The sequence below is a fragment of the Athene cunicularia genome (assembly GCF_003259725.1).
Source record: "Athene cunicularia isolate RWA chromosome 1 unlocalized genomic scaffold, athCun1 chr1_part1, whole genome shotgun sequence".
Classification (NCBI taxonomy): domain Eukaryota; kingdom Metazoa; phylum Chordata; class Aves; order Strigiformes; family Strigidae; genus Athene; species Athene cunicularia.
The window spans coordinates 125597114-125606767 of NW_020799091.1; positions in this window are offsets into that span (position 1 = coordinate 125597114).

The following is a 9654-nucleotide window of genomic DNA, read 5'->3' on the forward strand; positions in this document are numbered from 1 at the left end:
GGGTGCTGGGGGGGTGAAGTTTTCGTGCTCCCTTTATACACAAAAATCGGGGGTTAGTGCCTGTCCAAACACGCCCGTTGGATACTGGGGGGTTAGTGATTAGCCTACAGTTGTCATACAGCTCACATAATGCTTCTACTACTGCGTATGCTCAGGGGAAGGGTCTTAACCTGGCCCGGGGTCTTTTTGACCTGTGGATGTGGTTTTTTAGTATCACAGTGAAGGTAGTTCACTTTCGGGACACTCAGAAGTTAGTTTCATTGCCAAATTAATTAATCGCTTTGTCAGGTTGTCAAATAACCCATCCTCAATGCAATCCCAGACTTGCTCTTTATTGTCCAAGGATGTTCTGCTTATTTTACAGGGTTTGGAGATCAAAGTATATCCTTGATGAGTTTCTTATTCCTAATCAAGTTCGTCTTGACCACACTTCAAAGCCTCGCTTGACCAAGCTTCAAAACCTTTTGATTGTCTCCATATGTGCGGTACCTATAGCTACTAGACGTTAATAACCACAGCTACTAGCAAGCATGAAGTGTGCTCTGTCCAAGGCACTGAAGAGCCTGTCCCGCTCTTTGCCTCCTCTGACACCTGTGGTTTCTGAGTCGGTTCTCTGGGAAATGGCTCCCTTCCCCACTCCACCCTGGGTAGATTTTGTGTTTTCAGTTCTTCCAGCTCAAAGCTTGGAGGTTCACCCCCTGACCGAGCCTGCTCTGCTCTGCAGGCAGCCTCTCACGGGCCTTTGCAATCCACCTTTGCAGACCCTTTGCTCTCTGACAGTTGCCTTCAGGCGTTCATCGTTTTTCCTTCTGATCACCAGTGAACTTTCTGAACAGTGGAGGAGCAGTATCAGTGAAACTTAAATAGAAACAGTGGAACACGGGGAGGCCTCCCCGTGGCTGCCTGCAGAGATTGGCTGATGACTGGATTGTTTCACTTTGCCTGGACTTATGAATATTGTAGAAAGTGAGCTTTGAAATCAGAATGTTATTGAAGTCGTCCATGAAGCTCCTTGGACTTTGATGGTATCTACATGATTACTTTTATCAGTCTGATAAAAGTCTTGATCAGTCTGTAAGCTCCTCAAATAATTAAATCAGACATTTTTTTAAAAAAGAAAGCTCTTTTCTATAAAACCACATTGACAAGCACTAATGATACTCATGTAATGTGCTGCATTTGTCACCAAAATGGGATAAAAGAACTTATCAACACCAATGTGATGTAGATAAGCAGACACTCCTTTATTAATGGATGGATGCACAGGGGAGTTGTCTCACCACTAACACACACCTAACTCATGTAGCATACTGATTATATTGGATACAGTAATACATATTAATCAAGTTCTCATACATAACCATGATGATTCCCGTAAATCATTTTCTTATTCCCACCCCTTTCCAGTCACGCACATGTGAGTACTGAAATGAGTCAGGGGGCTGCTTGTGCAACCACCATGGACTACTGACCTAAGACTCTCCAATGCCCTTGACTCAAGAACTTTGGCTCACATTGTGATTTTAAAATGCTTTGAGGCCCTTTTACAATGCAGCTTTTAGAACACCTGGCCTGCAGGGCAATAAATCCTCCTTACCAAACAATCTAACAATGGTACCTCGTCTAGCAGCATAACTGGCTGTATAGTGACTTTAAACTAAATACAGTATCTCTACGACTACTTAAAACATTAAACCACTATCTTTTATAAAAACCAATATTCCTGTGAAATTCCATTTAATTGATTAGTCCTAATCATTCCTTATCAAAATCTCAAAAAATCATCAACTCAAATTAATAACAAATCAGTAACATTCAGTAACACATTCAGCCCTTAATGACTGAAATTTGTACCAGCTTCTCCACCAGTTTGCCTAGGACCATGGCTATCTTATCTGTCCTGTCCTGCTGGCCCTTTTGAATACTAATGGGACATGAACACCATTTGAGACTTCTGGATTTTAAGTTCCCTAAGTTTTATTAAAAATCAACAAGCAAGGGAGAAAAGCAGTTGGGTTTTTCGAGGACTGCTGAGTGTAAATTATCTAAACCTATTGATCTGTAAATACTTAATCTGTAACAGATGTTAACATCCCTCTGATGCATAATGGCTTGACTTCATCGTGTTTGACCGATACACTCAAACATTTCTGTGTCTGTTATGTAGTAACATGAGATCAAGGTTTTAGGTCATGATCAAGTGTTTACAACCTTGAAGATGATTAAAAAAGAAAGATCTTCTAGCAACCTCCTTTGGATTAACTACTAGTGAGTGAAGTGGTTGCTGCGGAGGTTAGAGAGGATAAAAGTTGCTGTAATTGTGAGACAAGATGACTTGATAACAATATTAGACATTGTGGCAGAAAGACTGGTTCTTTTAATCATGCTGGTGGAAGGAATTGCAAATGACAGTGTAGGCGTGGGTGTGGGAAGAAAACAAGAGAACTTTAAGATCACCCTTGCTACCGAGAGAACGGCAGTGTCTTCCATGGCAGCAGAGAGATGGTGAAATAAGCCGTGGCTGGCAATTGCAGAGGAAATCTGAGGTTCCACCCCAGCGTGATCTGATCTGATCATCTGTCCTGAGGCTGATCAGGTTGGACCACAGGACGGATCACGGCTGAGTCATGTATCCGTGAGTCATCAGCATGCAGCAGTAGCAACCTCTGGGTGACTAGAGGAAGTCACAATGAAATGGGCTGGAGAGAATGGTCACGAGAGTCCCGTGAAACTTAGAGAAAGAAACAAAAAGCAGAAATGCCAAAAAAAAAAAAAATTCTAACCCAGTGGCCTGCAAAATGGGGAGCTGCATTAGTTCAAACTCGTGCTTCAGTTTTTGGCTACTTTCCCCATAATACTGCTTTCTTAGGGTCAGTGGTGGAAGCTCTTGTGCCGCCAAGCCCTAAATTGTGGAAAGCAACTCAATGGACATGTACACTGGCACCCTCTGAATATCTTCAAGAAACACACTGAGCTGCAAAGCACTGCAAGAATTGGATTGGGAGGCCCTCTCCCATCTTGGATTATTCAGTTTGCTTTGTAACTGGACAAAACCTAAGGATGAAAAAAAGAGCATGTTAATTTATAAACATGATGGCCAATAAAGGAACATAGTTACAAACAAAACTAAACACTGAAAATGGGTCATTAAAATTACACTAAGCAATAATGTTTCCCTTTTGCTGTATTTCACGAGAGTTGATGGATGACTAATTATCCTCATTTGAACCAAGATTTATTTGAAATGGAGTCCCCTTCAAACTAGTTTTCCTGCTCCTATTGTTAAAGATGTCTATCAGAGCCTCTCAGAGTACTTGCTCCGGATGATCTGTCCTCTCCCTGCCACACTTTCCCTGCCAGCTCCTTCCTCATATTCCTGTTTATCTGCTTCTCGTTTCCTACCAGTAAGCTGGATCATCACATAGAGACATGGAAGATTGAGTGGTTTCCTTCCCCCTTCCCTTCAAGACTCTTGACTAATATTTCTATTGTTTGATAATTAGCCCATTCTGGGGAGAGCTTTATGCTGCTTTCCTGTTTATATTTTTTCCGAATAAATACTGGTAAAAAAATTTATATCACATACCAAAAAATCTTTAAAGCATAATTTCCTTCCTAGACTCTTGGTGAGTAGTGTGGATATAAACCATTCATTATATTTGAAATAAGATGCCTCATGCTTCCCTTTCCCTACTTTCTCTTAATTTTAGGGAGCTGTTTCTGGATAAGAAATGAACTGAAAAGGTGGTGAAGCCAAAGTCATTAGTGAATAAGACAGAAAGTAACAAGCCTGCAATCCCTGGGCTTGCAGAAAAGTCCAAGATGACAGATGATAAAAAAAAAAAAAAAAAGAAGCTCTGAAAGATATTCAGTAAGAAATCTTTAGAGATCTTGTTGACAGAAAATGAAGAACCTGTCAAAGTGCCATGGCCTGGGTTAATGGCAGCTAGAGGAAGGTGGAAAATGGCTTATTCGCTGAGTTTACAAAGGAAAGAGAAGTGGAACAGACAGTTGGCTGCTTTCCAGTTGACTAGCAAGTCTAGTTTTACTGTGGATTTGTCAGCCCTGGGAGCTGAGATAGAGAATTAAAATAATTTCAGATTGATGGCGCAGGACTGAGGAGCTTGCGCCAAGACGAGGGGGCTATGCACAAAGACATACCAGGTTTTGATACTGTTGCTAAGATATTATCTTCTGGCTCATACAGAAGCTTCTTATTGTCCTTGAAGTAGTACAAATTAGCAATAGATCACCTAAAATCCTAGTACAAACTGGTCTTGCGGTTTAGTTAGGAGCCAGGGAACAACTGAGGCTGCGCAGAAGGACAAGGTAAAAAGTTCATCAGCGAGGAAGAGGAGATACTTCATCTATACGACCCCCACCCAGGAATTTGCGACCACCAAAGGAACTCAACGTGCAGATGCAAGAGGAGGAGACCTAATTACCATGAGAAGCGAGGGGAGGCGGGGAAATATTATGTTTATGTATAAGCATTCTATGAATATGCATTATTTTGTACTATATAAGCAGGACAGGAGCTGCAAACGATGCGCATGCTTGTGGAGGAGCGATCCCCCATGCGCCCAGCGCTGAATAAACATACCCACTTTATAACCCCAAAAGTTATAGAGTGATTTCTCCGCAAAACAGAGCTACTGTGTTTCAGAAACTTCTCTCAACAAGGCAGAGCCGCCAGGCTGCTCTTCTGGGAGTACTTGACACATCATTGTTTCCATGAAAACTGGTTTGTGTGGTCTATTACTCTTCCCATTTATATCAGCCTCACCTGGACAATCTAACAAAGGACTTACAAATGTCTGCCAACCTAGGCAGAAACTCCTCCTCATTCAGCTAAACATGCATTTAAAATTATGTGGCATTTGACTGGTGAGAGGAGGATTTCCATACTGTTCTTTTGGCTTCCAGCCCAAGAGTCTATTGTTATCAGTCTATATACTGCTGCGCGGTGTGGTTGTGAGGATAGGTGGGACAGAAGGGTTGCAGGCTCAGGCAGAACAGGCATAGTCATGCCTATGAGTGAAGCCACCTCTCCTTCCTTACACCAGTGCTCACCCCGACTTGCCTCTCAGCACAAGGTGTGAAGCAAGTTTAGATCTGGTAACGGGCTCATAGCTGGGTATCAAGTATAATCACAGAATCATCTCGGTTGGAAAAGACCTTGAAGATTATCCATTCCCACCATTAACCTCACCCTGACCGTTCTCAACTCCACCAGATCCCTCAGCACTGGGTCAACCCGACTCTTCAACCCCTCCAGGGATGGGGACTCCCCCCCTGCCCTGGGCAGCCCATTCCAACGCCCAACAACCCCTTCTGCAAAGAAATACTTCCTAAGAGCCAGTCTGACCCTGCCCTGGGCAGCTTGAGGCCATTCCCTCTTGTCCTGGCGCTTGTTCCTTGGTTCAAGAGACTCATCCCCCCTCTCTGCACCCTCCTTTCAGGGAGCTGTAGAGGGCCAGGAGGTCTCCCCTCAGCCTCCTCTTCTCCAGACTAAACCCCCCCCAGTTCCCTCAGCCGCTCCCCATCAGACCTGTGCTCCAGACCCTTGTAGATGTCATTAACATGCTTCTCTGTCAAAGAGACCCTCCTCTGACTCCCGGTTTTGTGTTTTGTATGTGTAGTGTCTCAGAAACAGTTTTTGTGTGCACCCTGTTATAAAGAAAATGCCTTCGATTGGGTTAATCTGTCCCTATCTCAGCCCAAACTTCTGGGTTGAGTTTGGCCACTGGAGAGTGCCTTCTAACTTGTGGGGCCACACAACTTTCACTTATTCTCCCTTCTCTATCGGGTAGAAAAGCTTACTCCCATCAGAAATGGAGTAGGATCACTCTCCAACATGACAGAATCAAGCTGCAATGAGCAAGTCTGCCTTTGGAAAGGAGGTGCCAGTTGACCTTTGCCTGTGCTGGGCCCCGAGGGCACACAAGCACATTGCCCAGGCCAAGGCTCACGGGACCCAATTTCTGCAAGCTGACAGCATGGTGGAATGTAACAGCTGCTGCTGCAGGACAACACTAATCCTCTGCTTGGGGACACCGCTTGGGATAGAGAGGGGGGATTTCTGCCCTGGGATCTCTCACAGACTTTCTACAGGGCATTTCTGGGGGTACTCACTCTTTGGAGAAACACCTTCACTACCAACCATCTCCCTTCACACATATACACTCTCTCTTTTAAATTTGCTAGTAGCTTTTTCTCTTCAGGCTGGTGTTGAGCTTAAGGGACTAGACCAAACTGAAACTCAAGAGATCTCATTTAACAGAAGCCCAAGTCTCTTCATTTTTGTGCTAGACTCCAAAGTACATTTCCGTAAGCTACTGTCACACATCAAACCCATGCTTCAGCAGAAAGACTTAAGTCATTGCAGTGTGACTTGGGAGAGGTGAAGGAAGAAGGCAGAAAAACAACACACCTGGCAAACTAAACCTGTGTCACTCACTGACTAATGGGAGAGGCACAAACACCACACACACGTGCTTAGATTGGCCCTGAAATAGCCAACTGGAAGCAGACAGGGTACAGAGATCTAGTAACACATGTAACACAGAAAGAAAGCAGCAAAAAATATGAGTGGATCTTGTCCTCCAGATTTGGGATAGGAAACAGAATTGGAGGTGCTCAAGCAATATCCCTTTCAGTTGGCAGCAGCAATTTGAAGACAAAAGCAGCTGCAGCTAAGCCACCCAGCAACACTGGCTTTGTGCAGACTTGACCTTGCTGCGGCTTCTGACCAGACATTCTTGCTTTCCCTTCCACACTGCAGCTTTCCAGCCACCTGCTGCCATGTCCAGCTTTCTGTTGCTATATATATTATTTTTAATCTCTCCGGAGTCCTGTGTAGGTTTTTTGAAGGGAAGATGAAACTTTTTTTTAAACCAGGTTTTCTAATGAAGCAAGTTCTTTGTGATGTCAGGACAGTAAGCATTTTTACCTCTCCTTCAGCCATACTTGAGACAGGAGAAGTGAGCTGAAAGACTGTGTTTCTACATACAAAAGATTGATAAATAGGACATTTAATACTCACACTGAGAAGACAATGGAGACATTCTTCTGCTTCGCTGCCAGGACCATGAGAGACAAGAGGATATTAGAGTAGGATATTACACAGGGATGCAGCTATTATGGTGGTGGTGGGAAGCAATAGGAAAAATGGGGCAGCACTCCAGAGAAAAACAGGCTGAATTAGTTCTGCTGCTCACAGAGCAGCTACAGATCGTATGACTGAGGGGAGTGTTTGTGGGGGGAGAACAGATCCTGCAGTATAGAGTGTCTGTGGGGTGAGCACATAATACCAGAATATGGCTTCTGGTGGGCACAGCATCCCCATCTGCAGCACCCTTTTGCCTGCCCCATGGCCCCACGGGCTCAGCACAACCTCTGCGTGTGCCCGGGGGTGTGTCAGAACAGGACTTTTCCTGCAGCACTAGAAACAAAAACCTGGCCTGGCTGCGGGGCAGTGAGAGCAGGGAACTCAGATGAGATTTGTGGTCAGAATGAGACTTGAAAAAGGTCATAAATATATGTGTGTGTAGACACTAAAAAAAAAAAAAAAAAATCTGATGGCCTGAAGGAAAGCGCAGTAGGTTTGCTCCCTGCAGGAGCAGATGTCAATCTGAGAGTCAGCATTTTAGTCTGGAGAAGAGGAAGCTGAGGTGACCTCACCGCCCTCTACAACTGAAAGGAGGGTGCAGAGAGGGGGGAATGAGTCTTCTGAACCAAGGAACCAGCACCAGGACAAGAGGGAATGGCCTCAAGCTGTGCCAGGGCAGGGTCAGACTGGCTCTTAGGAAGGATTTCTTTGCAGAAGGGGTTGTTGGGCGTTGGAATGGGCTGCCCAGGGCAGGGGGGGAGTCCCCATCCCTGGAGGGGTTGAAGAGTCAGGTTGACCCAGCACTGAGGGATCTGGTGGAGTTGAGAACGGTCAGTGTGAGGTTAATGGTTGGACTGGAGGATCTTCAAGGTCTTTTCCAACCGAGATGATTCTGTGATTTTGTTTCAGATAGGTACAGGCCAGCCTGCTCATCACATTTGTTCCCTGGCAGGAAAGCCTGAGCTGGGGAGCAGGCGTCTGCAACCAGCACAGCTCTCCCTTCTACTTCCTTATTTGCTTGACTTGCCCCAGGCTCCTCTTCTCTCATGCACCAGCTCCTTTCCCATACTGTAAGGAACTGAAAGAAGAAACGCCTCAAACATTCATCGACACAGAAAGCCTCAAGGACAGGCTGTGGCCTTTGGATTAGTCTAAGGAATGTCACCCAAGGCAACAGGAGTGTATGGAAGGAGGCACCCCCCCATGCCCTTGCAGAGTTACATTGACAAACTCCTTAGATAAGCCTCAGAGGGAGGAACATGGATTGGGTGAAACCACGGTGTTTCCCCTCAAGAACAAGTACTGCTAAGCCCTATACTTTGTGGCTCTATTGTGGAAGCCAGACACTATGCTTGCCTTGCTAATGACTTGTTAATGACTAATGGCACCTTTTTTTTTTCCTTTCCCTTTTCCTCTCCTTTTTCCTTTTCCTTTTTTTTTCTTTTCCTTTTTTTTCCTTTCCCCTTTCCTTTCCTTTCCTTTCCCCTTTCCTTTCCCCTTTCCTTTCCCCTTTCCTTTCCCCTTTCCTTTCCCCTTTCCTTTCCCCTTTCCTTTCCCCTTTCCTTTCCCCTTTCCTTTCCCCTTTCCTTTCCCCTTTCCTTTCCCCTTTCCTTTCCCCTTTCCTTTCCCCTTTCCTTTCCCCTTTCCTTTCCCCTTTCCTTTCCCCTTTCCTTTCCCCTTTCCTTTCCCCTTTCCTTTCCCCTTTCCTTTCCCCTTTCCTTTCCCCTTTCCTTTCCCCTTTCCTTTCCCCTTTCCTTTCCCCTTTCCTTTCCCCTTTCCTTTCCCCTTTCCTTTCCCCTTTCCTTTCCCCTTTCCTTTCCCCTTTCCTTTCCCCTTTCCTTTCCCCTTTCCTTTCCCCTTTCCTTTCCCCTTTCCTTTCCCCTTTCCTTTCCCCTTTCCTTTCCCCTTTCCTTTCCCCTTTCCTTTCCCCTTTCCTTTCCCCTTTCCTTTCCCCTTTCCTTTCCCCTTTCCTTTCCCCTTTCCTTTCCCCTTTCCTTTCCCCTTTCCTTTCCCCTTTCCTTTCCCCTTTCCTTTCCCCTTTCCTTTCCCCTTTCCTTTCCCCTTTCCTTTCCCCTTTCCTTTCCCCTTTCCTTTCCCCTTTCCTTTCCCCTTTCCTTTCCCCTTTCCTTTCCCCTTTCCTTTCCCCTTTCCTTTCCCCTTTCCTTTCCCCTTTCCTTTCCCCTTTCCTTTCCCCTTTCCTTTCCCCTTTCCTTTCCCCTTTCCTTTCCCCTTTCCTTTCCCCTTTCCTTTCCCCTTTCCTTTCCCCTTTCCTTTCCCCTTTCCTTTCCCCTTTCCTTTCCCCTTTCCTTTCCCCTTTCCTTTCCCCTTTCCTTTCCCCTTTCCTTTCCCCTTTCCTTTCCCCTTTCCTTTCCCCTTTCCTTTCCCCTTTCCTTTCCCCTTTCCTTTCCCCTTTCCTTTCCCCTTTCCTTTCCCCTTTCCTTTCCCCTTTCCTTTCCCCTTTCCTTTCCCCTTTCCTTTCCCCTTTCCTTTCCCCTTTCCTTTCCCCTTTCCTTTCCCCTTTCCTTTCCCCTTTCCTTTCCCCT